The sequence below is a fragment of the Suncus etruscus genome, chromosome 10 (genome assembly GCF_024139225.1).
Source record: "Suncus etruscus isolate mSunEtr1 chromosome 10, mSunEtr1.pri.cur, whole genome shotgun sequence".
Taxonomy (NCBI): domain Eukaryota; kingdom Metazoa; phylum Chordata; class Mammalia; order Eulipotyphla; family Soricidae; genus Suncus; species Suncus etruscus.
The window spans coordinates 43,420,398-43,447,394 of NC_064857.1; the positions used below are offsets into that span (position 1 = coordinate 43,420,398).

General features: G+C 37.0%; 1 protein-coding gene across 1 annotated transcript in view; it reads left to right on the forward strand.

The window, feature by feature from the left end:
- Positions 1 to 26,997, forward strand: part of NSMAF (neutral sphingomyelinase activation associated factor) — a 1,015,053-nt gene that overhangs the window by 483,241 nt on the left and 504,815 nt on the right. The gene's annotated exons all lie outside the window — the stretch shown is intronic.

Genomic DNA, 26,997 nt, shown 5'->3' on the forward strand with positions numbered 1-26,997 from the left:
TAATAAATAGACACAAAACAAATGCCAACATGTGATAAAGTCACACTATATTTTTTAACAAGCTATGTGCAGTATTGTACCTGGGAAGAAAAGGGTCAGAAACAGAGGAAAAACAATAATATCAGCTCTGAGAAATCCAACATGCCTACAGTTCAGCCTCTGGTGAATATGTGTATACAGCATTTTATTGTATGCTAAGGACTGTATTATGAATGTTGCCTAATCACACAAAACACATTCAAGGCAAAGTTATTCTTTTTGTAGTTCTAAAGAAGATAGGAAAGGAGCCAGGAAACTAGTGAGAAACTGGATGGGATAGAGGTAAATACAATAAATATTTCAGAAAACTGTTCCAAGATGAGTCACAGATCATCAGGAAGATGCATTATCCCAGAATGTTCAGTCATCCAACTATAAATTAAATAGCAGCAACAACAATAGCAAGAAAATTCAATTGGAGAAGGACACATAACTCTAAAAACTCTTAAGATCTGATGCCAAAGAAGATTGTCTCTCATGTGTCTTTAATCAGAAGACAGAAAAAATGATGGCCAAAAGGGAACCTGCTGGATTTATAAATACTGCTCCTACTTGACAATAGAAGGGTCTTCATCAAAATATTTCCATTCTCTGTCTCATAATAACCACATCTATACAATGAGATCAAATAATAGCCAACTCCTTGGAATGCTAAATTTGAATTAAATGTGGATTAAATTAGCTTTATTGAATACAAGAAATGTCACTTCAAAGACTGGTTTCTCACCTTTGTGCCAACAAATTTCTCCTAATTCATCCAAACAACTAAGAAGAAAAATGCCCTTTTGGTTCTTGAGTACAGAAGAAAATGTCTTTCGTCTCGTGCTATGCCTGGGTTGACGGGAGATGACCTTGACTCATTAATAGCACGGACATAAAATAACCATAGACTGGTTGTGAAGATGGAGGCCATAAAGCCTGCCTGAGGATGAATATACTTGGAAATAATTTCAATCCCCGTTTCTGCACATAATTATCACTTTCAAAGAAAGTACTGCAAATTTATTCAAATATTCAATTTATTTTTTATCATAATACCATAAATATTAAGTATTTTATTCATTGATTCTTGAGAATCAGGAACTATGGTTTCTAAAAGAAATTCTTAGAGAAAAACAATCCCTTCCTATAGAGAGGGAATAGGTCATTGAATCAATCAGGATTTTAATTCTATCTCACTCTATAGCAATAATCTGGGGAAATACTATCTTTCTGTACAAATATTAGCCTTGGCATTATTGGTGAGTCATTCCCTTCTTAAGAGACAGGGAATAGTCCTTAAAGACCGAAAGGGCAAGCTACAGCAAACTTATTAAGTTTACAGATGACATTAATGGCAGGGCAAGATGGGAGTGAGTTACTTTAAAGCACAGAATACCAACACAGAGGTAAAAGAGGCTACAGAGAAGCATAAACTTAAAAAAAAAAAGATGACTTAACACTATGCAGTCAAATTTCTCCAACATTTGTCTTCCTTGCTTCTTAAGTCTTAGCCAAGCATATAAATGAAAAGTGATAGTGGATAAAATGATTTAGTAAATGTCATTCAAGATCTATGCCCATGAAGCCCTATTATTAACAGTATTATAAGTCATGGAACCTAAAATTAAAAAAATATTAATTAGTGATAGGGACAAAAGAGAGTAGCAAAACTGAGAAATAATACAATAGTGGCCCCTACAAATCTATAAGATTTTGCTTCTTTCATTTAATATTCAAATAATATATATTCAATATATATTCAAATAATATATTTACTATGCTGGAGAAATATTTTGATAGCTAATATGCTCTCCTGAGGAAAGACATACACACATGATATAAGTCCAGAAGATACATACTTAGTTATTGATCACCACTGATAAGAAATTTATTTCCTTCTTAGGCAGGGAACTATAAAATGCGCAGCAGTCGAGCATTTGCCTTGCATCCTGCAGACCCAGGTCAGACCCAGGTTCAATCACTGGCATCCCATATGGTTCCCGGAGCCTGCCAGGAGTGATTTCTGAATGCAGAGCTGGGAGTAACCCTTGATTGCTAGTGGTTGTGCCCCCCAAACAAACAAATAAACAAAATGTCCCTTAGAGCTATAAAGTCATATGCTATTTCCTATAGCAATAATCTCAAGAAACACATTGTAAGTAATTCTCAGATTTAATGGGAGTCAGTACTTATCTGGAAAAAAAGGTGGATCATGTTGGGTCTCTATATCAAATGGAGCCACAGATTCATTAGAAGAGCTCAGAGATGTGGTTTAGGGAGCCCTAGTCAGAGTGATAGAAATCTCTACCTGTTGAGGTTTCAGTGTTAGATGAGCAGGGGAAATTACTGATAAATAAAATATTAATGATTTTTTAAGGCAGAGTGTATTAGAACTTACAAAATGAGGAAGGTATTGTAGTCTTGGAGATAATGTATTGAATGGGGTATATGTCTAATGAGCATCTGAACCTGGTTTGATTTCAGGCAACATAGAGTTGGAACTCTGCTTATGGCTGGGGGTAGTCTTGGAGGTATTCAAGCACTCTGGGTGTGGCTTGCCTATCCCAATACTGTTGACTATAGGGCCTGAAAAGTATTGCATCCTCAGACCTTACATTTGACTACTGGTACGTTGGCAGGGAAATGCTATGTCTCCCAGCCAATGCCCTATCACTGCGTGATGAGCTGCTATATACTCTTAAATTAGATTTGTTTATTAATTTGTTTTGTTAAGAAAGAAACTCATTGGTAAACTAAACTTTTTAAAATTTTATTTGACTTTCTTTTAAAGCGTAAAATAAAAACTATGAATATACATGTGTGAGTTTGATTTACGAATCTTAGTTAAATAAGACACAGAAAGTGATCAGCAAATTACCACAAATGCGAACTCAATGAATGACTGAAAATATACCTTATTTGATTCCATTTATCTGGGAGTGAGAGTGGTTTCTAGAATGCTCGGCAGGACAGAGAGCAGAGAAGCTTGCATCCTTTCACTCTCTGATACATTTGCCTTTTAGGACTAAAGGTTGTTAATAAGCATTTTTTACAAACCACTTTAAAAGTAGTTCATATAGTATTTTCATGTTAATACTGTTTGATACTGTATGTCTATTAATTTACTACATTCCCAACCTAAGATGTTCACTTTGTTTTTTGTTTGTGTCTAAATTTCTGCATAGAATTAGGGTGTTAGTTACTGCCCTGTCACTATTTATGTGTCTAGAAATCTCTCGAGCCCTCACAATTCTCACATCACCTATATTTGAAGTTATAAAACAAAAAGGAATTAATTTAAAAAATTCAAAAATTAAATAAAAAATTTTAATTAATTAAAAAATTTCTTTGCATCTTTGTTCACATAATTAAAAATAAAAAATTCAAGTTAAATAGAGGTGAATGACGTTGAATGTACAGTTTAGAAGTATACAGCACATTTCATATTATGAAACTGAGAATTGGTTAGAGTAATATTATAGTGGTAGGGTGCTTGCCTTGCATGTGGCCAATGAGGGTTTAATTCGTGGCATCCCATATACCCCCCTGAATTTGGCAGGAGTGATCCCTGAGTGCAGAGTCAGGAGTAACTCAAGCATTTCCAGGTGTGGCAAAAAACAGAATAAAAATTTTGAGAATCACTTTGCACACAGACGATTCATTTTTAAACTTACAGGCTTGATACAAAATGAATGTGTGTAAGTAAAGTGCTAGTTATCTCTGCAAAAACATACAGCAAAGTTATTTCTATAAAGATCACATCATTAAAAAGAAGTACTTTTCCTAATAAAATTTATAAATTGCTATCATGTAATAGTAATCAAGACAATTTTATTGAATTAGAAACTGTTAACTTCAGAACAGTACAAAAATAATGAGAATATCTTGCATATCCTAATGTTATCTGGAATTATTTTCTTAGAACATCTTTTACAGCTATTTAATGATTTATCTTTTATTTGAAGAATAATCATCAAATTTCCCTTCCTGTGTCATTTTAAATATACTTTATACTTATTTTATCAAAAACTTTTTTTTTGTTTGTTTGTTTTTTGTTTTTGGGCCACACCCGGCGGTGCTCAGGAGTTACTCCTGCCTATCTGCTCAGAAAAAGCTCCTGGCAGGCACGGGGGACCATGTGGGACGCCGGGATTCAAACCAACCACCTTTGGTCCTGGATCGGCTATCTCTCCGGCCCCATTTTATCAAAAACTTTTAATCCTCTAGTTTTAAAAATTTGATTTTATACTCTATTTTTTATTATAAAGAAAAAAGATCACTAACACAGGCATATCAAGATATTATGGCTTGTTTTGGGGGGCACACCCTGTGGTACTTAGGGCTTACTTCTGCTCAGAACTCGGGAATTATTCCTGACTGAGCTCAGGGAACCAATTGGGATGCTGGGGATTGAACCCATGTTGTCTGCATGCAAGACAAATGCCCCACCCGCTGTACCATTGCTCTGACTTAGTTCTTTCTCCTTCCTTCCTTCCTTCCTTCCTTCCTTCCTTCCTTCCTTCCTTCCTTCCTTCCTTCCTTCCTTCCTTCCTTCCTTCCTTCCTTCCTTCCTTCCTTCCTTCCTTCCTCCTTCCTTCCTTCCTTCCTTCCTTCCTTCCTTCCTTCCTCCCTTCCTCCGTCCCTCCCTCTCTCCCTTTCTTTCTTTCTTTCTTTCTTTCTTTCTTTCTTTCTTTCTTTCTTTCTTTCTTTCTTTCTTTCTTTCTTTCTTTCTTTCTTTCTTTCTTTCTTTCTTTTTTTTCTTTCTTTCTTTCTTTCTTTTTCTTTCTTTTCTTTCTTTCTCTTCTTTCTTCTTTCCTTCCTTCCTCCTTCCTTCCTCCTTCCTTCCTTCCTTCCTTCCTTCCTCCTCCTCCATCCCTCCTCCTCCCTCCTCCCTCCCCTCTTCTTTCTTTCTTTCTTCTTTCTTTCCTTCTTTTGTCTTTCTTTCATGTCTTTCTTCTTTCTCTGTTTTTCTTTCTTTCTTTCTTTCTTTCTTCTTTCTTTCTTTCTTTCTTTCTTTCTTTCTTTCTTTCTTTCTTTCTTTCTTTCTTTCTTTCTTTTTTCTTTCTTTTTTCTTTCTTTCTTTCTTCTTTTTTCTTTCTTTCTTCCTTCCTTCCTTCCTTCCTTCCTCCTCCCTCCCTCCTCCCTCCCTCCCTCCCTCCCTCCCTCCTTTCTTCTTTCTTTCTTTCTTTCTTTTTTCTTTCTTTCTTTCTTTCTTTCTTTCTTTCTTTCTTTCTTTCTCTTTCTTTTTTCTTTCTTTCTTCTTTTTTCTTTCTTCTTACTTTCTTTCTTTCTTTTTTCTTTCTTTCTTTCTTTCTTCTTTCTTCCCTTCCTCCCTCTCTCCCTCCCCTCCCTCCCTCCCTCTTTCTTTCTTTCTTTCTTTCTTTCTTTCTTTCTTTCTTTCTTTCTTTCTTTCTTTCTTTCTTTCTTTCTTTCTTCTTCTTCTTCTTCCTTCCTTCCTTCCTTCCTTCCTTCCTTCCTTCCTTCCTTCCTTCCTTCCTTCCTTCCTTCCTTCCTTCCTTCCTTCCTTCCTTCCTTCCTTCCTTTCTTTCTTTCTTTCTTTCTTTCTTTCTTTCTTTCTTTACATAGCATTTAGTCATACTTTTTGTTTGGGGCAAATAAGACTAAGAAGTACATTTCCTCATCCAAACAAATGAGTAGATAATATAATCATCTGCTTTAAAGAATTTCTTGAACAAACAATTCTAGAGAGTCTAAATGTGAAACAAGAATATTATATTTAAGTAGACAACATGTTTAATTTCTGTTCCCAAATCATAGCACACTTCCTTTGGATAGCAGCTTCAGAGCTGTGTGGTTTTCAGGGAATTTCTCCAAGCCTGTCTGACTCATTCTCAAAATAAATTAGTTGTTTGAAGGACAGATTAAGGACTCGAGGGTAGAGGGTGTTATTAGACTGAGGGTCAACAATCACACTAGGCTTGATTGTGCTGGCTCAAAGAGCCATTCTGGCAATCCCACAGCCTTCTGTTCTTCTGATGTCAGTGGGATGCCTGCTGGCCCTGTGAATTCCAGCCCATTCTAGGCAGCTTTGCCTCTATTTAGGATTGTTGAGTTCTCTGTCCTTCAGCTGTAGCACTAAGGTTTTCAATTAGGGAGGAGCTTCACACACACACACACACACACACACACACACACACACACACACACACACACACACACGCACGCATGCACATGCACGCACACACACACATGCTCTTGTTTTCCCCTGGTGCCTTCACAAACCACCTCTCAAGTATACTAGCACAGTAGAAAACAAAAGCACCAGTTTTGGTACCCTTCAAATATTTTTTGAGAGCAGTAAGTAATTAAGCCTTAAGGTCTTTAAGAGTTCCATTTACATAGACTCTCACAGCAGCCCAATTTGTATAGCAGAATATTACTCCTACGGATATTATGTTAATTACGTAAAATTGGATTTTCAACCTTTTCTTGCTGATTTTGTTCTTACTCTGTTGCTATTTGGGAACTGATTCAAACTTCCATTCACTCACTCATCTGGCCTGCTGATAAAATTTATTTATGGAATAAGAGCTGTTGGCAAAGCATAGGGTTGAATGTTTAAGGAAGTTGGGGGAGATAAACAGTTAAGATGGCATTTCGTGGGGGGGGTGAAGGTGAGAGTGAGAGTTTAAAATGAAACAGGCAGATAGTAGTAATGAATAAATAATAATAAAAACAATAGTAATAATAATAATAATAAATAATAATACAGGAATGGCTATAAAGGAGGTAAGAGAGGAAAAATGCTTCATTCTCAATCCTATTCTTTGGAAAGGATTGAGAGCTAGTATCGTGTAGGGTTCTTGTCTTGCCTGAGTTGACCTGGATTTGATCCTTGGCACATATGACACTATGAGCACTGTAAGGAATTGTCTTTGCACATAGAGCCAGGAGTCATCTCTGGGAATCATCAGATGTAGCCCCAAACAAAGACCAAACAAATTTTTGCTATTTGAGAATATTTTGAACAAGACATTGTTTCCTTATCTGTGAAGGTCTATTTCTTACAAGGCTAAATGAAATTTCTGGATCTAACAGGGCTGAAATACAGGTAAAACTGTGATTAACAAAAGGTTCAGGAACCCAGTGGGAAAGTAACGAAGTTCCTGGGAAAGATGTCAATAAATTCTTCATCAATGTAACTGCAAAAGGGATGAAATGACTCAGAAAATTCAAATGTTCTTGGTAGACAGAAGGCCTACTTGAAGCTCTGATCCACCAGGCAAAGTGGGAATTCTCTGGAGGAGGAAAGTCACAGACAAAGAAGAGTTTTGGCTTTGGAGATAGTCGTCTGGAGTGGAATAACTATAGTCCTGGAGCAACATCACTTCAGTTAGCAGTTGCAATTTGAGCTCATTGTCAGGTAAAAGGGGATATGACTGGGAGTCAGAAGGGTCAGTTATAGCTGCATTTCTCAAGTAACCCCTTGCCCTGAGTGTTCCAGAAAGCTCCACATGAAAAGGAGAGAAAGATGCAGAATGGTCTCACTCATCTATGGGTTTTAAGAAAAATGAAAGACATTCTTGCAATAATTTCCAGAGACAAAAGAGAGGAGGGCTGGGAGTTACAGCCCACTTCATGAACCTCACCACAAAGAGTGATGAGTGTAGTTAGAGAAATAACTACATTGCGAACTATCCTAACAATGAGAATCTATAAGGAAAATAGAAAGCCTGTCTAGAGTCCAGGTGGGGGCAGGGTGGGGAGGAGAGATATTTGGGACCTTGGTGGTGGGAATGTTTCACTGGTGATGGGTTGGGGGGTGTCCTCTTATATGACTGAAATCCAACCACAATCATGTTTGTAACCAAGGTGTTTAAATAAAATATTATTTAAAAAAAAGCTAAAAAGGGGAAGCTCAATGCATTTTTGAGATCAGAAAATGACAACAGGTATAGAGTCATATATTCCTCATTTTCTTGTTCCTAAAATCACCCTTGCTGTGGAGGTAAGTATATATTAGAGGAAAGAAAACTAAGTAACCAGAATCTAAGAATTAACAAAACATCTTAAAAATACCCACCACTTTTAGGGTAAGAATTCAGAGACTAGAGCACATGTATCACACATGGATGATCCGGGCTTGATTCCTAGCACCCTGTATGGTCTTCCAACCTCACCAGGAGTGATCCCTGAGCACAGAGCTATGAATTATCTTTGAGTATGACTGATAATCCCCCAAATCAAAACCACCATTTCTGATCCAATTTTTCACAGTCTTTGGTATCTTATTCTGAATCCTCAACAGTGATCTACACCACAGGTTCAGGCAAAAATGTTTCAAAATATATTTTTCTTTATAAACTGAAAAATTATAGTAAATGATAAAAATTCATGGATACAGAGGGTCTATGCACCAAATAATAAAAGCAGTTAATGGTTTTCTTATTACATGATTGCTCAAAAGGTTATTTTAGTAAAAAGTTATAAAGACAGCACAGAATGTCAATCTACCCACACTGAGATTTACTCCATGCTATGTTGAAATCAGCTTCTCTCTCAAAGCATGATTAAACCAACCTTTGAAAGCACAAACATTCCCTGGACGGAGCTATTTGTTCCTAGTTTTGACCAAGCTGTCAGTGGGAGGCCCTGCAGGGAACAAGACAATGTGATCCACGTGGGACATTCTTTAAAATGCTAATCAAGTATGCTATCTTTTACACAGACCATAGCACAGGATCTGATACATTAAGACAATCCAGAGGCTCTTACTATTATTCATTATACTCACATCTTGGAAGACCACCCAAATTTGGAGACGTGAAATTGTGGGTCATTATTAGAGGTTAGATGATACAATTATTTTAGATGCTTGAAGATCAAATCAAGATAACTCTTACCATTATAAAGTACACAGCGAAGCTCTATAGATTTTTTACTAAACATGCAAACAAGACTAGATTTCTCACCCTCAATGACTACAGATATGTGCCAATATGAATGGTGAATCTAAAAATTTCTGTGACCATGACACTGAAAACTTCTGTGTAAAACCTAAAAAATATTTTAAAAAATGGGAAGAAGAAATGAACAGACACTTCTCTAAGAAAGACAAACAGATGGCCAACAGACATGAAAAAATGTTCATTATTAGGAAAATCCAAATCAAGACAACAATGAGAAACCATTTTACAACAGTGAGGATTGCACATATCAAAAATACTGGGAACAATCTCTGTTGGCGAGATGTGGTGAAAAAGGAACTCTCTTTCACTGCTGGCGGGAATGCTGCCTGGTCAAATGCCTGTGAAAAACAATATAGAGGGCTCTCAGTAAATTCAACTTGAGCTACCATATGGCTCAGCAATCCCTCTCTTGGGGATCTATCCCCAATACAGAAAGACATTCAAGATATTCAAGTATATATGCACACCACTATTCATTGCAGCACTCAGTACAATAGGTAAGACTTGGAATCCACCTAGATGTTCAAGAACAGATGAGTGGATCATGAAGATGTGTACATATACACAATGGAATACTACATAGCTATAAAGAATTATGCAGTCATGCAATTTTCAGCTACATGGATGCAACTGGAAGAGATGTTAAATGAAGTAAGCCAGAGAAAGAAGGATAAATACAGAATGATATCACGTAGATGTGGCATTTAGAATAACTACATGAAGAAACACAATGGTCTAAAAGGTAGATGTATTTAACACCATAGTTTCCAGAATATAGTGAGGAGAAGGAAACAAACTAAGTGGAAGAGGATCAACACAAAATTTATATTCTCTTTTATACTTCAACGAGACTTGCAGTAATAAATACAGTTGTTTAGATTGAGCAGGTGTCCAATCAACTACTGTTTATAGATGTCTATAATAATGTTCAATTAATTTTATTTACAGAAACAAGTGCAGAATGCACATACAGTGCTATATCATATTATACTCCAAATAAAGTGCTCGTTATGGTATTGTCTTGACAAAATACTCAAATTTGTTCATTTTCCATTCAATTATGCCTGCTAATATGATATCATGTTTATGTCCTCAGATATCATTGAAAAAGGCAACTGCATACCATAAACTCTTGTCTATGATATGATGCTCATTCACTGAGTGTGTTTTTGTAAATAATTTTTCATGTCAAGCTAGTTTATTATATCACAATGCACATATTTTTAGTTTGTTTTTAGTAAAGAAAACTGGATGCTTGAGACCCGAGCATACTTCACAGACGATGCTTCATGGGGTAGAATCCTCTTACAGTGCTCATTACCAAATTGCTAAGTATTCTAGACTTGAAAATTATGATTGCTTTGAGAATATTCCATGCACAATCTAACCCCAGAAGCCATTCTTCAGCAACATTTACCCTCACCAATGATGATTTGTCTAGGAACTGGAAAACCTACCTCCCTGATATGATGACCTCTTATTTTTTTAAGTGCTCTGACCCATTCCACATGGGTCAGTTCTTCAACTTCAGTTAGACTTTTTTTAAATTTAAAAAAGACAAATATTTTGAAAAGAAGTTCTACAATCTGACACCTATTACTGCATGAATTAACTATAAAAGGCTCGGAAATCTGACACTATTCAATAGGATGTCTGAATAGATCTTTCAAGAATTAAAAATCTGAATGGCAGTGGGTTTTGTTTATTTTTCAGTACAGATGGTGCTAGCTTTGCAAAGATATTACTTTACAGAGAACCAAGTAAGCTGAGTCTATGATACATGTAGGTGATATTTCAAAGTTAATAATAATGATGGTCCTATGACCTTAAAATTTTTAATAACTTATAACCTCTCATTAGTTGATTATTAATATATAAGAAACAAGCACAATAATTCAGAGCATTATAGTTTAGAAATGAACAGAATTTTTAATTTCCTTGTGAAAACTAATCAAGAGTAGCCAAATAATTGATACTTCTATTCTTCAGCTCACCTTATAGTAAAGAATATGAATTGAGCATTATTCCTATGTCTTTGAGGATTGTCACTCTTGATTTGAATCATTGTCTAATATTTAACCTGGAAAGCTTTTTCTATGAAGTAAGTGATAACATCAAAGTGTCTGGGACATCGTTATTCTTCCTGTCACAACCACATTCTTTATTCCACCACGCATTCTGCTGCTTCTTCTGCTTCTTCTCAGCTCCTGTCTATAAAACCTCTCAAATAATGGCAATGACAACATTACCAGGATCAGCTCACTTTCTTGTATGCCTCTGATGTAGATTCACTCTCAACAGCTCTTCCTACCTCTGCATTTTATACACACATTCTCATCCAAGTCAGGCAACTCTGAGGAAACCGAGAATAAAAAAAAGTTCACTAGGTCATTAACATCAGTGCCTTTTCCCTGGTATAGCTACAATGAAATGAGGGTGTGTCTGGATTCAGAACTTGTTCCTCTACCTTAAATAGCAAAGATCTTGGAGCAGTTACAGGATAATGGCAAGTATTTTAAATTATCCTCCTGCTTTCCCTCGAAGACCCTGTCGTTCCACAGCATTCCATTTTGCTTCTGCTTACTGCTTTTAGGCTTTCAGTTAATGGTAACAATTGAAAAAAAGTTCTAGCCCCCAAGGAAAAGACAGACATCTTTTTCTGAAAAGATGCTGTTAATAAAAATCCACCACCCAGTATGTGCAAGTAAGAGGATATGGCTGATGCAAGTCACTCAATTAAAAAGCAACCTGGAAGGTGAATCCCAGAAGATGAACTTTAGTTTTCTCCACAAATAAAATGTCTTTCCATCCTTTAAACAATCACTAAGTCATGCTAGCTGAGAAACATGTTAAAATATTATTTCATACAATAATTTTGTTTTAATTGCATGTGCATATAAAACACAATTTTAAATATTAAAGATTAATAGAAAGACAGTACAAGAGGATGAACTTTGAAAAACATATAATTGTATTATAAAAATAAAAACCACTAGCAAAAAAAACTGGAGAAATTATTTCAAAACTAAATAATTAGAATTCACAACACAAAGTTCTGAGGAAGATATTGCAGGCTGGCTTTTACAATGATAATCAAATTTATTTTTATTAAAGATGTCTAAGTATTTCTGTTTTAATCTAGTTTCTATTTTTCCATATTTCCCCTCCCACATTAAAAATGGTGAGCACACAGGCCAGAGCTATAGCATAGTGGTAGGGCATTTGCCTTGCACAAGGCTGACCTAGGAAGGACTTTGATTTGATCCCCAGCATCTTATATGTATGGTACCCCAAAGCCAGGGGTGATTTCTGAGTGCATAACCAGGAGTAACCCCTGAGGTCACCGGGTGTGGCCCAATAAAATGAAACAAAACAAAACAAAACAAATAAATAATGGTGAGTGTTGAATTAAATATTAATGATAAAGTCCTTTGTGGTCCATGTAGTCTGCCTGGCGCCTGATATTTCTTTAGGCAAACAGGTCTGAGGGTGAGAAAATGATCCAAAGCAGTCAGTAGAAGTCAGTAGACAAGAAAAGAAGCTTTATTATATGGCTCTATCCACCATGTGTGGCTTCTAAGCTAATCAGCCTCTTTGCATCCATCCTGTCTCTCATCTCTCTCTCTCTCTCTCCTTCTTCCTGCTGGGCTTTTGTTGCTGAATCTATCTCTCTCTACTCCCACAGGCAACCCCTAAAATTACCAACCAGACCCCTCCCAGCTGTGGACTGATCTGACCATCAGGTAAAATTAGCATTTTGCTTTGGGAGGGGTAAAAGGTGAGCACAAAAAGATATGTCTATAATATGATTAACTGACATTTCATTCCTATTTCTAGCTTTAATAAGTAATTGTTTACTTTGTCCCAGAATTAATTGGCCTGTGCTTAGATGCTTTGTATTGTTTTTTTTTTGTTTTTTTTTTTTTTTTAGGCTTTCTTAAAATCTACTGCAGACATATCAGATTGAGAAAACTGCCCGTGCAATTTTTGGAAAACTGGAAGAACAATAGTGATCCTTTTTAATCAGATGACCCTCTATGATCTTTGAGCCATGTTTTTTGTTTTGCTGTGTTTAAAAGCATATTAGTAAATTAGTCAACACATAAAATGTGAATGTCAAGTCATACATGAGGACTATATCATTTTGCTGAAGCTCAAATTATATGAACAAGGGTAAATTTGATATTGGCAATGGATAATTTGCCATTTTTTCACATTAACACAAAATTAAATGGATCTGTGAAAATATTCGTTTGCTGCCCTGTGAAATCTTTTCCAAATTCTGTCAATCAATGCTCCTATTATGCATCTGAGGCAGGGAAATTCTACCACAGCAATGACAAAGTTATTTGTAATCTCATTTCTCTTAACATCCTTGCCCTAATTTACAGTAAGCAAATTCTTAAAAACTATTGGAGAATAAAATAACCCTGTTGAAAAAAAAAAAAGGTAGGATGGCCCAAAGAATAACCCAAAGAATATTAACACTGGATATTTTTCTCTCTGGTTTTTAGATGGAAGGTTTGAGTACCATTCATGTAAAATCAATAAAGTTATATTTTTATAAATAAATATTATAGCTTCAACTTACCACCTTTGAAGCAAATAAAGTTTAAGCCTCTAGTATCTAAATAATATAAAAATTATTCCAGCGCTGGTAGTCATAAGCCTATAGCTTCAAGGAAAATAGTACTAAATGGTAAGCACTAGATATTATTTGCTTTTAGGATACATGGCAGTCATTTTGACTACTGACTTAATCCCAGTATGATTACATTACAATACCATAAAGAAATTAAGTCTTGTAACATAGAAAATAGCATCACTTAGAGGAAGTCAGTTTATCTAGACTTAAAATCAATACAGCTCTAATTAACAATATACTGTAATAAGTTGTGGTTTTTTTTTTTTTTAAAGCAAATGCTCATTACAATCATGGCTATTTTGGGTTCAGAATGAAGTTATGTGATAAAATAATTCCAAAGGTGTTTAGAGATGTCCTAGGGTAACAATTCCTGGCACAAGTTTAGATCCAATTAATATATTTTTTAAATTGGGTTAAACTAGAATTATTAGAATTAAATCAACTCTCCAAGTCCATAAATAATCAGAATTCTTTGGAGAATTACCCAATGAGTAAATGCACCCAAGACTTATTAAATGCATAGCAGTACTTTATTTGTAGTTTAATATAAACACATGACCTACTTTATTACCTATTTAGGATTTAAAACATTCATGGAATATACATAGTTTACTGCAGTAAAATATACTATGGATTAAATTGTGTCCTTCTCAATTTTGCACACTGACATCTTAATCCCGGTACCTCAAAATGTCACCTTATTTGGAAAAAGGGCTGTTGCAGATATAATTACCTAAAATTAAGTTATGATAAAGTAGTGTGGTCACCAATTTGTCTATTTCCTATATGAAAGGGGGAAATTTGGACACAGATCCAAATTTGACATGGGAGGGAGCAGGGAAAATGCCACTCAAATGAAGGAAAACCAATGCTCAAAAGCAAAGCACCATAAGGGAGGGGAGATGTATGAAACAAGGAATAAACCTAGACTAGACTTCTGGGTTTCAGAACTATAAACCAATAAATATCTGCTGTTTAAAATCACTCAGTTGGGAGCTTTTTTTTTGTTAGGGCCTTGTAGAAAACAAATGTAATAGGTGACACTTGGTTAATAAAATTCTCTTCTCCAAATGGTTGTCACTAAAGGAGAATACCACCCTTCAGAATTAACCTTATATGAATAGAAGCCAAAACAGAATAAATGGTCATTCATTTTGAAGTATAAAGGAAAACAGTAGCCTCAGTGTAAGAAGTACTACTTCATGATCAGGTAGTTTGTGATTTTATAAGTGCCAAGTATTATACATGTTAGGAGTACAGAATTTATAATCCTAGACTTGCAAAAGATTTTCCTATAATCTAAGTAAGAAGAGTAAATAAAAAGAGGAAGAAATTCTATTCTGCATGGGCTTGGAACAGGCTACAATTTCCATTTGCAATTTTTGGAAAACAGGATAGTGATAAGTTTATCAAGACAGAGAATTTCAGAAAGAGAGAATAGTTGGATTTCCTAAAAGTAAGGACGTAACCAAAACGAACGGGCAATACTTTTCAGTGCTGTGTAATCAGGGAGAGAGAGGATTGAGAAAAAGAGGCTGAGGAAAATAAAAAAAAATATTAATGCAAATGAAATGCATAAAACACCCGTTACTATGTAATAGCATATGCTACTTGATAGAAAATACAACACATGTGAAACTTTAAAGAACATCCCTGGGAGAAACAGATGAAATCTATTTTAAAAGGAAGAGACTAAGTATGAACGTGCACACATATACAGTTCATATCTATCACAATTACAAAATGCTTAAACAATAGCAAGAATTGCATATGGATAGAGTACACGAGGATTTAAATATAGCTGGGGCTGGTGAGGTGGTGCTAGAGGTAAGGTGTCTGCCTTGCAAGCTCTAGCCAAGGAAGGACCGAGGTTCGATCCCCTGGCATCCCATATGGTCCCCCCAAGCCAGGGACAATTTTTGAGCGCTTAGCCAGGAGTAACCCCTGAGCATCAAATGGGTGTGTGTTGTGTCAAATAAATAACGATGGGGCTGGATGGCGATGGATGGAGGCCTTTGTGCTTAGGCCCCAGCCACCTGGCTTCATCCCCATCCAGCTGGCGGATTCCAGGCCCAGGTAATCGGCGTAATCAAGACTCACTCACATGCAGGCATTAGGAAGCATCATCTTTATTCATGCCCTGACCACCACAGGTGTGTGGCCTATCTCATAACCTTTCAAGCATTTAGCCATTCTTAGCCCTGCATCTTATAATTCAGCCATCTTCCTCCAAGAGCCCAGCAGGGCCGCAAGGGCAAAAGACCCTTAATCCCCTGGCTTCCGGGTTTATCTACCTATTCCAAGACCCCTCCCAGAAATGGGTGGGTCTCAGGTCCCTACATGTAAATTCAGGGTGGGGTAACAGGTGTGGGCCGAAAAACCAAAAAAAAAAAAAAATAAGAAAGAAGGATTTAAATATAGCAAAAGGACATGAGAAGAGGAAGGCACCTTTTTCTGAGATTTTAAATCTTAAAAATGTCAATTTAAAATCTTAATTTAAATATTTAAAACTTCAATATAAATTATTTAAATATTTTATTCTTTATTTATATTTTACTATAAACAGTAGATTTTTATTTCTTTATGATTATTTCTTATTTATTTATCTCATTGATATTCCTTATTTATCTAATTGATATTCCTTTTCTCTGAGATTTTAGTTTAGTTTAGTTTAGTTTTTGAGTCACACTGGGTGGTACTCGGGGTTACACCTAGCTCTACATTCAGAAATTACCCCTGGCAAGCTCTGGGAACCATATGAGATGCTGGGAATCAAAACACTGTCTCCTGAGTTGGCTGAGTGCAAGGCAAATGCCCTACTACTATGCTATCTCTCTGGCTCCTCCTCTGAGATTTTGAATAATATTTCAATACTAAAAATTAGTGTTTAATCCTTTATACTTACAGATTTTGATTATACATAAAATTAAGTATGCCAAACTTATTCTATAACCTTGAATATTGCTATATAACCTCTTTCAAAATTATTTCTGGCTTTAGACTAAACAATGAGCCAGGTTTTAGAAATTGCACATTCTAACTACTGCCAAGGGGACAAGGAGAACAATTATTCGTCTGATCTGCACAGGACCCTGCACTAAATTTGATAAATACAACAAATCTCCGCCTATGAAATTTGATAAGCAATGAAAGCATAAAGAAATAAAGTTATTTTCTCAGGTAACATCTAGTGTTAACCCCACTTGCTATAATTTAGTTCAGTTAGTGGCAAGAGACTCTGTTTAAATTAAGTATTATTAATAACATTAAAAGTGGTGCTTTTTAGATGAGATATTTATCTGTACTTAGACGAGAAGTTTTAACTTCAATAACTGTAATCATCCAAAATTCAGCTATTAATATTTTATTTTCTACGAGTCAAGAGTTAATATTTTTGGAACTAACTGAAAAGCTTAGAAACTAGTAAATGTATTTTTGCCATGGTAACAAACTGCCTTTTCCCTGTAGGGATCTTGTCAATTAGTTCCTATAATATAGGGCTACCTAGGAAGAGGAAAGAGTTCTATAGTTTGGATTTTCAGAATCTCCATCTATCATAAATTTTGGTTGTGTTTCCAGACCTCCATGGAGTTTTCTCATTCTTAGGAGCAAAGGGCAAATGCATGGGAACTCCTGATAATTCATTTCTTCCTCTATACATATGCATGTAAATTATTTTCCAGGTCACTATTTGGTTCCAGACCTACATCTCTCCAATGTTCTAGTTTTAAAACCCAAGGATTATATTTAACATAATGGCTCCCAAACAGAGACCTGAACCCAGGGCCCTCAGGTTTAAGGTGAATCTAGGTAAAAGCCTAAACAAAGGTATTTCCCTAACTTCTGCTTCCCAGTAACCTCTTCCTTTGAGATGTAAAAGCCCACTGGATAGTTGCTTTTGTATCTGACATGACCTTCTCCTTGCTGGAGGTTGAGTTGGTTATAATAAAGAAAGGAGTCTGGCTTTGAATGATGCATAGGCAGCACATGGCAGAGAGAATACATGGCAGTGAGGCCATGAGGCAAAAAGCAAAATAACAAAAGAATCTGTAACTCACTGGCTTGGTATTATTTCTCCACTGCTACCCTGCTTGATAAGACCCAGCTGAGAAGGATTTAGTAAAACAGTGCCTAAAAATTACCAACCCATGGAATTATTTTACATTTTTGGGGGGCCACGCCCAGTGACGCTCAGGGGTTACTCCTGGCTATGCGCTCAGAAATCACTCCTGGCTTGGGGGATCATATGGGATGCCAGAGGATCAAACCACAGTCTTTCCTAGGCTAGCAAGGGCAAAAAAGATGCCTTACCACTGCACCACCACTCCGGCCGTGGATTTTTATTTTTATTTTACAAGTAAGAAAATATTTCATAAGGAATGAATAGTTTCATTTTCTTGGTTTCAAAAACAATACTGCCCAGTATAATGAGCACAAATAGACCTTCTCTATTGTCTATCTACATTCATCTTCTAGAAAGGCATTAACTTTTCTTTTGGGGGATAAGGAGTTGGGCCATACCTGGCTAAGTTTAGGACTTACTCCTGGCTCTTCATTCAGAGTTCACTCCTGGTGTGGTGTGAGAGACCATTTAGAGTTCAAGGATCAAATCTGGGTCAACTGCATGTAAGGGAAGCACTCTATCATTGTTATTTATCTCAGGACCTCTAGAAATAACTTCTGATCTATTACAGAGAGTGGCAAGAGAATGACTGAATAGAAGGTCCTTCTCACAGGAAGATGAAGACTTGGCCAAAGATGCAAAGTGGGCTACAACAGGAGAGAAAGCATTGAAGGCTGCAGGTGTGTGTGTGAGTGAATGAGTGTGTGTGTGTGTGTGTGTGTATGTGTGTGTGTGTGTGTGTGTGTGAAAAATTAAGTAACTTAAAGGATCTCTCTTCAGAGTGTGCAGGTATTGTATTTTATGATAACTTCTTGGTGTCTTCAATTGAATTGTAGCAATGCATAGCAATCTTGGGAGAGAAATAAAAAAAATATTCCTCAGGTATAAAAAAGAAGGGGGCTAGAGTTAGTATATCACTGTGGGTAAGGCATTTGCCTTGCATACAGCTGACCAGGGTTCTATTCCCAGCATCCCATATGATCCCCTGTACCTTCCAGAAGCAATTTCTGAGATGGAGCCAGGAGTAACACCTGAGCACAACGGAATGTGTCCCAAAAACAAAGAAACAAAAAAGGCAGATATAAAATGAATAAAAAATCCTAATAGATTTTATAGTAGTAAAAATGTGTTTTACTAGATCACACCTGGTGGTACTCAGGGGTTACTACTGGTTCTGTGCTCAAGACTCACTCCTGTTGGGTGCTTGGGGGGTTCTAAACATGGGGCCAGTAACTAACAAGGATCAGAGGTTTGTAAGGCAAGCACCTTAACCTATGTGACCTATGTCTGGTTCATGAATTAAAAAATAGTTATTTATATGGGTACCAGACTTACAAGAGTTAAGTTTACTGCACATTAATCCTTATTTGATTCCTTATTGCATATGGTTTCCTGAACACTACTAGGGGTCCCCTCTCAGCACAGAGCCAGTTACGATTCCCAAATACTGCTGGATACAATCCAAAATCCCAAAAAGAAAAAAAACACAACCAGAGAGATGGTTTAATTGGTAGTCACTTGCCTTGCATGCAGAGGCCTTGTGTTAATCTCTGGCAATTCATATGATGCCTCAAGTCAGTTAAGTAGTCCTGAAATGCAGATCCCCAAGATATAAACCCTCTGAACTACCAATGTGGCCCTAAACCAATCAAAAATATACCCCAAATCAATATATTAAATACATTTAAATTAGAGGCAAAAATTACCATGAATGCTATGCTACCTTTTTTATTTTTTATAATACCAATAGAGTGCCCCACTTTTTCACCCCAGCAGCAGAATTGTCTTTTCAAATTGTCATAATTAATGTGGTTCCTTATGGTGGCATTTATACATCACATCAAATAAAATAAATGCAAAGTATAAAACTGTAAATTTAAAGATAAAGGGAGAAAGAAAGCAAGTGAGAGATCAGAGAAAGCAGAGCCCTTTAGGTAGTAGATTTAATGACTTTATGTTCAGAAATATATATATGTGTGTGTGTGTGTGTGTGTGTGTGTGTGTGTGTGTGTGTGTGTGTGTGTGATGTAAGAAAAGCTACAGTCAGTTGGCACTCACAAATATATCAAACCACAATACTGAATTACTGTGAATCCATAGCAGCTTATTTCAAGCACCACCACTGTGGAAAATAGCAGTCAAATACAAGCATTCAATATCAGAGTGGATCCTGAAAGCGAACAATAAACTGGCTTGAGATTACTCCATTTCTCAGAACTATAGACATGAAAGCTCAGCCACAGTTGACCTTCAAGTGATGAAATAATTTAGGATCCTTACACAGTGAAATACTGAGTCATGTGGATGATGCAAAAAAAAAAAAAAAACCCAACTACAGTTGATGTGAAATAAAACCACTCATCTGTAAAGGCTTTTATTTCAACTTTTCACTGCCCTTCATTGGACCATTTGACTGTCATCCTAAAACTTCAAAGCTTTATTGCAGTGGTTTTCATGACTGCTAAAGGAATTTCATGGCACTAGCCTCTGATTCTGTCAGAGGCAGTATTTATGTACATGAGAATATAAAACTGTGTAACAAGGGAAAATGTCACAGATTTACAAGGGATCAAATTTACAAGGCCGCAAGATGATGTGCTTGGGTTTCAACTTGTAAGACCTCTGATCAGAAAGTTAGCATGAAAAGCAGAAAATGTATTCTTGATGGGCTTGGAACAGGCTATCACTTCCCCTTGAAACTTGTCTCGAATTCGCACTTGCTTACTGTCTCTGAGAAGGGGCTGGTCCACCAGTGAATGCATTATTACTCTGAAGCTATGTCCAAGGTTCTTGGAAGTTGGATACAAACTCTACTGCACAAGGTCAATAGATATTCATTTTTCTGAAGTTTGAAAAATGACATAAATGCAACTCAATTTATTAAAATAAGTGCTCATACAGCATTCCATAAAAAAGCACATATAATTTTATTTTAATATTTTCCCCAAAAAATAACAGTATAAAGGAAAGGATGGAGGATTATTTCACTGGATTCAAAGTTTATGAAAAAGGAGAATTCTGTCTGCAAATGCCACTTACTGTTAGTGTTCTAAACTATATCTATATATATCTATATATCTATATATATGTATATATATACTTTAAAACATCACTTTGGACCTAATGGAACCAGAAATTCAGCAAAATCAATAACATAATTACAGTTATGAAGTGAACAGAGCCGTAGGGAACACTCATTATTTTGCATAAATTCACTGAATATATCAAAATGAGATTTAATTTTGAAAGAAGACTAAATGTTGCAATTATCCTTTAAGATTATTTGTGAAATTATTTGCAGGTATAAAAGCATACATTTTTGGTAGCTGTGCATCGCTTAAAATATGTGCCATAATAAAATTTTTCTTTACCCTTAATTTTACTATAATAATAATTTTGATGGTCGTCTTACAAATAGATGCTATTTAAAATCTGAGAATATAAACATCATTGAAAAATGTGCTGTCACTGAAAATCACAGGCTAGAGAGAAAAAGAAAATCCAGTGACCCAAAGAGGGCATGATGCAATGTAGAGATGATAGTGCAGAAGAACAGGGTGAACACCTGAAAGTAGTTCATGGGACTGTCACAGGGCTCACACATTCATAGGTCATCCTGAAAGGTGGAAGACAAATGTCTTGGGCAGACTCCTGAGACTGAAGACTATAGTCAGAGGAACAGTAAGCACCAACTCAAGACATAGAGAACCTGGTATTAAAAAGGCCTGTGGCTATTTCTAGCCTAGAGGAAAAAAGACAGAGAAAAAACAGCACAAGATAGATAGACTAAGCTGAGAAATCTTTTTTTTTTGTTTTTGTTTTTGGTTTTTGGCTCACACCTGGCAGCACTCAGGGGTTACTCCTGGCTCTATGCTCATAAATCGCTCCTAACAGGCTCGGGGGGCCTTATGAGATGCCAGGATTCCAACCACCATTCTTTTGCATGTAAGGCAAATATCCTACCTCCATGCTATCTCTCTGCCCCCAAGAAATCTTTTTTCTAAGTGAGTAAGTAATGATTGTTAGGGATCTGAAAGATCTAAGTGGGGGAGGAGAGCAGCAAAACATAAGACAGTGAAAGGGCTTGATGTATCAGGGATTGAGCTGGCTATCAGGGCTTACTTCTGGGGATATCTCCTATTCTCACTCAATAGATATTCTTGTTAAACTACAAATTAATTCTGTAATCCAAGTCATATTTTACCCTACAAACATTTACTCATGTTTATATTAATTTCATTGACTTTTCAAATTAGCACTGGTCCCCTAAAGGCTGTGAGCTTGGAATGTTATAAGAACCTTGACATTCAGTAGTCTTCAAAGCATTGTGCAGCTGCAGAAGCTTTTCCTAAAGTGAGGAATATGTGGAACATTAATATGTAACAGAAAAATGCAGAGAGGTTTTGGCTTAAAACTCAAATCTCAATACCCCATAATCCGCCAAACTTCTACTTGTCCAGAGAACAGAGCTTAAAGTCATTTAACACATTTTAACCCATGCATTCTACTAATGAACAAAGGAAAAGCTGTTCCTACGCAGAGATTTCATTGTAGGGTTGTGATGTACAAGATGATAAGGCTTAAAACCTGACGCTTTTCAGTTATGAGCCAGGTAACTCTGAAAAAACATTTTACCTTCCACATGTGTTGCCTCATCTATAAAGGTGAGATGATAGTCTGCCTCCCCTTAAAGGATTTTGTAATGAATATGCTTCGAGTATGAGTATGTCTGTTCATTAAAAACAAAAACAAAAAAAAAAAACGGCGATAGCTATTATTATTTTTTTCTTTTTGGATTTTTGGGCCACACCCAGTGACATTCAGGGGTTACTCTTGGCTATGTGCTCAGAAATCACTCACGGCTTAGGGGATCATCTGGGACAGTGGTCGGCAATCTGCAGCTCGCGAGCCACCTGTGGCTCTTTACACTTTTAATTTGGATCTTCTGTGTGCTGGGCGGCCGTTCCAGGAGTCAGGACTCTGCTCCTAGCCTCTGTCAGTGCGCACCCTGTGTGGCTCTCAAAATAAATTTCAATCGTGGTTTTGGCGAGATTTGGCTCAGTTGGAAAAAAGGTTGCTGACCACCGATCTGAACACCAGGGGATCGAACTAAGGTTCTTCCTAGGTAGCACATAGCTATTTAAGAAATGCCCCACCACTTTTACCACCACTCTGGCCCCAATAGCTATTTTTTTAATCAAATCAGAGAGCAAAGAGGGAAGCATAATCATTTAAGAGTCATTGTTCTAAGAGATCCAGCCAAAAACCTCCAGATGGGGACAGAGGTGACTGAGGAATTGCTCTCTCTCTCTCTCTCTCTCTCTCTCTCTCTCTCTCTCTCTCTCTCTCTCTCTCTCTCTCTCTCTCTCTGGACCACTACCAAAGTAGAAGGCTTGGCTGGCACCTTCTGAAAGCAGTTTGTTCTGAGAAACATCTAGTAAATCTGATCTGATGAAAGCATATGGTTTCTAAATTAGAACATATTTGTCTCGAGAGACAGAGAAACACCTGGCACACTAAACCCATCACATTCGACACACTTGGTCAAAGTGTGGAAGGAGGACTGCTCTGAAGCCAAACACATGCTTGGATCTCACCTGACTGTCACCTTCCATGTCCCAACAACTGCCTTTTAAAAGAATTGAGGGAGATAACACACATCAGTAGTTTACATCATTGGCTCCTGGAGAATCCCCCCAAAAGTAAATCAGAACACCAGTCTCATAATGTTTGAGTTTGTCATAGAAGTCATTGGCATTACATTGGCACTGTTGTCCCTGTGATAAATATCAGCATTGAAATGCACTTTAGATCATTGGCCATTCATAATGAATCAGAGAGGAGGCAGATGACTGCATTGGGGATAGTTTATAAAGTATTGCCCACAGAGGAGCAATAACAGTCACACTTGAAATAAAAGTTTAGGAGCGAGGTATGTGGATCAGTAATAGAGGGCATGCTTCCATGTCTGAATTCCTGGGTTCAGTCTCTGATTCAGATGGCCCCAAGAACCAACAGGAATGGCACTTCTAGGTATGGCTCAACAAGAAACAAAATAAAACAAAATAAAAACATAAGTAGTATTCCTTACTAAATATCCTATGAAGCACGTGATGGTCCTACTTAAAGGCCAAGCTAAGAGCCAATGAAGCTGTTCTCGTTCATTTTAAAACATAAGAATACTTCAGACAACACTTCATAGCGGGGTTTCAATCATCTGAAAATAAGAGATTGATTGGTTGCAATTGTCTAATAATCATAAAGTGCTCTGAAATATTTCAGCTGTATTTGGGATTAATAAGATATCCTTAAAACACATATACTGTCAAGTATCATTAATAAGATATGATGAGAAATCCTAAAACACAGATGTAGACTTGGAACAATAATTTTTCAAGTGAGATTTTAATTTTTCGTGTTTGTTTAAAGTCAGTAATTTAGTTATTTTTATTAATATTTTAATCATATTTGTAACCAAAGGATATTAAGAACAAGAGGGGCCAGACAGATAGCTCACTGGGATGAATATATGCTTTATATGTGGGATATTGAGCTATGATTCCCCAGTACCATATGGCTCCCTGCAAACACTGTATGAGTCATTCCTAAGCACTAAGTCAGGAGTAGCCCTTGAGGGAAGCAGGGTATTACCTTCATCCCCTTTCTGCCTAATCTCCAAAGAAATAAGAGAGAAGCGATGCTCTCGAGGGTTTCAAATGAGCTAATTTATTTCAATCTTTAACTCTTGAGACTGCTGGCAAAGGAATGGAGATTCAAGTATGGACATGAGCAGGATGCTTTGCAAGACTGATACTGAACACCAAGCTGGCAGACAAAACCACATGGGAACTGGGCAACATTCAAGGAACACAGAGAAGATGAAACAAATACACAATGCAGATGATAGCCAAGTGTCTGCCAGGCACAAGCAGGGTGAAAGGGTAAGCAAAGAAAAAGAAATACTTGCTGTGGGAGAAAGTGGGAAGTCCTCCCGGAGAATTCATTACAATCTCTGAGAACTAAAACTGACCGCACAAAACTTTCTCAAGGCCCAAGTTCAAGAAATACATATCTTTTCCTGGTTCATAAAAAGTCAATGGACAAAATCTGAAATTGTAACTCTCTGTTTGCTTACTAAGATTTTTCAATAAACTAAATAAATGGTCATGGCCGCCTCACAGAGGAAGTTTTCTCTGAAGAAACAGAATAGAAAGGCATTAACAACTGCAAATAGATTGTGAGTAGAAATGAAGATTAAACTAAAGGAGAGAAAATAATAAAATCATGCTTTTTTTTTCTTGAGTGTTTGCCTTTATTTAAGCAGTGAAAAGCAAAATTGCCCAGTTCAGGGAAGACAGAGAGCAGTGTTCTAGGAAGCTCTGCCTCATTCCTGATGTTGTTGATTCCAATGTGACCAGGAATGGCCACAATGTGATGCCCTGTAGATGGTGCCCCAGAGCTGCATTTTGTGCTATGATTTTAATCTAATGGAGGGTACAAAAACCATCATTTCCTAGCAACAAAGTCATAAGTATTTCACTGGCACCCACCCATGTGCAACATATTAGGAAGTAATCCATAAAGCAGAATTCCCTCTTGAGATGAAAACTAGTTGGGAGGTGCTGGTCGTCCTATAGAAATCATTATATTTTCAAAATGGCAATTCAAGACCACTTCAAACTGAACAGATGGAAACTGGTCAGAATCTAGCTGGACAAACTCTTACAAAACAATATTTTAAATGAGAAAGCCTAAAACTAGAGAATAATAGTCCTTCCAAAGCAGAGTTTGCAAAAGTGTAGGAAGACACCATCCATACATTCCCCACATCCTCTTTTCCTCCATTATGAAATCAATGACAGTCAGTAAGGTCTTGGTCACAAGCACAATGCCAGGAAAGTCCTGACCCCCAGATAAATACCTAATAACCTACTGAAAATACATAGATACTGGCATTCATAAAGTCCACCAGGCCTGCTACAATAGGCCAAATATTATGGAAAACTATCTGTAGATTCCAGAATGGAACTGGAAACTTTTCATAGTAATGAAAGTTGTTCAATTTTTCATATACTCTAATAACCATCCAGGAAACTAAACAAAACAGCACTTGGAGAAAGGGGGCGAGACAATGTTTCCCAGGCTGAACTGAGTAGGAGAGAGTCGAATATGAAGACATTCAAGAAATAAAATAAATTAAGCTAGTGAATCGATAGTCTGATGATAGGGGTGATTAAAGATGATCCAAGGGCTCTTAATTTTGAAATTACTAAACTGCCCACACTCCCCAGGGAAACCACGTGTGTGTGTGTGTGTGTGTGTGTGTGTGTGTGTGTGTGTGTGTGTGTTGGGGGGGGGGCGGTTCCTGTATTTGCTCTTTTGTACTGCCACTTCTCCCAGAAGTCAATCACAGAGACATTAGCGTCTTTTCCCATATACATATTTTTTAAATGTAAAGACCCACTTAGGTTTGATTAGCAATAGATAGGTATTGTCTGTTAAGATCTGTTTGTGCCCCATGTTATTTAGTCCTGAAAAATAAATACTGTATGCAGAGAACAATCAGGGCTCTCAGTTCATGAGGCTGAGAATCCCCTGACCCCATGCTTTTTTCTCTTTGTCTTGTTTTCTTAATTCTTGTAGTGCCCCTGCTTAAGGTCCATTCACCTGGGTCTGGTCCTTGGCAAGACAGTTAATTGCCTTTGGTGGAATGAGGGAGGCATTGTTTGCTTACTTGAATAAAGTAAATTATTAGAGGGATATTGAGTGTTTTTTTAATTTTTTTTTCTCAAAATGGGACAGGAGGGCCGGGCGGTGGCGCTGGAGGTAAGGTGCCTGCCTTACCTGCGCTAGCCTAGGAGACGGACCGCGGTTCGATCCCCCGGCGTCCCATATGGTCCCCCAAGCCAGGAGCGACTTCTGAGCGCATAGCCAGGAGTAACCCCTGAGCGTTACCGGGTGTGGCCCAAAAAACCAAAAAAAAAAAAAAAAAAAAAAAAAATGGGACAGGAAGCCAAATAAGTTTGGAAACATCTGTCCTAACGTCTGCTATCTATATTCTTTCATTTACCAGGGTTTCAGTTCATTTTTCTTTATTGTGACCACCCACAAAATTCCCAGAGAAGTAGAGTAACTGCCACTTCTCATTTTCAGAATTATTTCTCAAACATCATTATCTTGTCCCTTCATGAGAATGGCTGAGAAGAAGGTCAGTGTCTGAGTGACAGGAAGATTTCTTCCATGATACCCTCATTTTATAGATATAATGGGAATCCTGG